The 2,913-nt window shown below is 36.3% G+C and overlaps 1 protein-coding gene across 1 annotated transcript in view; it reads right to left on the reverse strand.

Moving 5' to 3' along the window:
• Positions 1–739: 739 nt before the first annotated feature.
• sema3d (sema domain, immunoglobulin domain (Ig), short basic domain, secreted, (semaphorin) 3D) overlaps positions 740–2,913 on the reverse strand; it is a 29,142-nt gene continuing 26,968 nt past the window's right edge. The window contains exon 18 of the mRNA XM_084018535.1: positions 740–2,913. This exon is cut by the window's right edge and continues 906 nt beyond it. The gene's annotated coding sequence lies outside the window, so the exon portion shown is untranslated.

A 2,913-nucleotide genomic window follows, 5' to 3' on the forward strand; every position in this document is an offset into this window, starting at 1 on the left:
GTTGCAGCTTTCCAACTCACTTCAGAATTTCTGTTGTGGGTGAGCGAGTAGTAGACAAACAGCTGTTTGGGTCACAGGGCATCCTAACAGGATGTCCCATACACAACATTTTGTACCAAAGATTTCCAGTTAAAGCACATTCTGTTACACCCCTACTGCAGGTTTGTAACATTTCTATTTTTAAGTTGGAATCAACATTTGAATGTGGGGAAATTATAATGCTATTTTTTAATTTTCAAGTTTACTTTATCGTTCTAATAATGTTATTCTAAGAATTCCGGTTCCTTTTCTTGACCCCCACTGCCTCCGTCTGCCTGTCTAATACAACATGTCACCTTTACTCATTGTTTTTGCTCGAGCCAAATGTGAAGGTCAAGTTAACTCACTAACATACCTCTCATACCATCTCTCAAAGTATTCATTACCTCTAAAAATATATAATTTTTTGGAATGTTTTGATTCTGCCATTTTCCCTTTTCTTCACTCTCCTTTCACCTCAATGAACGAATGAGTCCAGGGCTCAAAAGTACATTTGTTTCTCTACAAGGTATGTGATGTATTTGCTGCAGTGATTCTTTTTTTACTCACAAATATAAGTGGTTTTGTTTTTTTCATATTTCTTGAATGACGCTGTGTAAAGACTGTCCAAACCCTTTCTTTCTGTCCCTTTGTGGTTTCCCTTTTTGGGGAGATGTAGTTTGGTCTTTGCAGCCGACTGATAAATAAACTAGAAGGAGGAAGTGTTTAAAATATTTATTGTCTTTGTTACAAGAAATGTGGAGAAATCACTGTGGAGGAACACAATATGGGCGACTTGAATGCTGTTCCTTTGTGCATAAGTATACAGTACAGTCAGCACAATGAAATGAGAGGACTGTGGTGTCTGTAAAAGTTAAGGCAATAACATGCCAAGTGTTTCACCACAGAGACAGTTGTGTAATAGGAGAGGACTATATATGAGTAAAATAATTCAGAGGCTATTGAGGCGAGGTTTTTCAAGTCCTTCTTTATGAGTATTGGGAGGTATGGAAAGACTACTGGAATATTTTACAGAAAGTAATAACAAGCTTTATTTAAATATATTTAAAATAAAAACCAAGTAAAAACCATGTCAGTTAAAATGTACTCCAAGTTAACATTACTGTCTTCAATTTTTAAAAGGTAACTTTACTCTTATATATAAAAGGTATATTAAATATAAGAATATAATGTATGTAATATAATGTCTATACCCATTACATTAAACAAGTCATTTATGCTGCAACATACAGTGCATTAACATGTCAATGTATACACATCACACTGTGGACACCTTGTAGATGGACACCAAATCAGCATAAATGATAATCAAAAACAACTGCCCTCCGCAGTGTAGCCTCAAAAGAAAACTTACACAATTAAACAACAATGACTGACAATTAATAAAAAATTAAACTAACGACACCTTGTTGGGTGCAACAGGCAATAACAAGGCAAATAAATAAAATAATCTGCCACTTCTTATATAATCAATGGTAGAATAAAACATGACTAAAAAAGACTAGGGGGTGTGGCAGTGGGAGTGGCAGTGGGAGTGGCTTACCGTATATAAAGGTGCATCATTTCTAAATGGATTCACATACCATGGCCAAACTCATGTCATATCTAGGCTCTTGTGGGAGGCATCGTAGCACTCAGCAGAGGTCCCCTTTCTTTGGGTGAGCCCTGTCCCCTGTACTACGACACTCTCTTTCTGTATTTGTGTGTGTGAATGCATGCACACATGGTTGCACCAATTGCAAATTTGCATCCCAGGTGCGACACTGCATGGATGTATAAAGAGATTGATTCTGAGGGAAGTTCAGTGGTTTTGACTTCAGAGTGTAACATTATCTGATGATGTTCTACTTCCATCTGGCCCAGAGTGACTTTTATTTTTAATCTTTGAATATATGTGACTTCAAATGTAGCAAAGCTACTTAAGACAGAAAAAAGTTAAGTAAAAGTAAATTACAAAAATTAAAAAAAATACTCAAAGAAATGACACAAAAAACTACAGTAACAAGAGTAAATGTATGTACACATTTCCTCCCTGTTATAGGTCACCAGGAGCAGCATTTCTATGACTAACAGAGAAAACGTCATTGTCAGAATTATATCCAACAATAATAGCATCTACAGTACTATGTAAGTAAAATCCTACTCTTGTCAGACACATGGCGTTGCATGATTGCTTTACATCCTCATGAAACTGATGTTGATGCATTGTGAGCTTTACCAGTTTATTCGCGGAAATCTGTAAATTGCTTAGTTCAATTTCAAACTTTTGTACTTTGCATAGTTTCTCCTAAAGACGGCCACCTTTTCTCTCACTTTTACACGCACACACACACACACACACACACACACACACAAACATGAAACAAAGGGACCAGCTGGTCCTGAATCATCCTGACATCTGCATACAGCGTACAGGGACTTGTGCTGCTATATCAGGAGCGGCTCAGCTGAGCGAACCCTCACCCTCCGTTCTCAAGCTTGTCTGCGGTTTGCTTGAGACTGCCTGTGACTGCATCTTTACAGTAATAGATTATATGTATATATTGATTTAATCTCTCCACACAATGTAAGTACGCAATTCAGAGAGGCTCCAAGACAATTTTATTTAAATAAACCTCAAAATCAGTAATAAAGAAAACATCTATTGAACCTACAGTAAAGGAGTGAAGCGTTTGTACAAAAATATGTCATTTTGTCGGCCCAAACCTTGTACATAACTATCATTATAGTTAAACAGATCAATAATAAGACTAAAATGAGCATGCTGTATCTCCTGTACACGGTATATAAATATTTACAGCCATTCAACATGAATGCATTGTCAACACAAATTTCATTCAATTCAACTATATGTTTCATTATCATCAAATGTAT

The sequence above is a fragment of the Eutrigla gurnardus genome (assembly GCF_963514095.1).
Source record: "Eutrigla gurnardus genome assembly, chromosome: 9".
Classification (NCBI taxonomy): domain Eukaryota; kingdom Metazoa; phylum Chordata; class Actinopteri; order Perciformes; family Triglidae; genus Eutrigla; species Eutrigla gurnardus.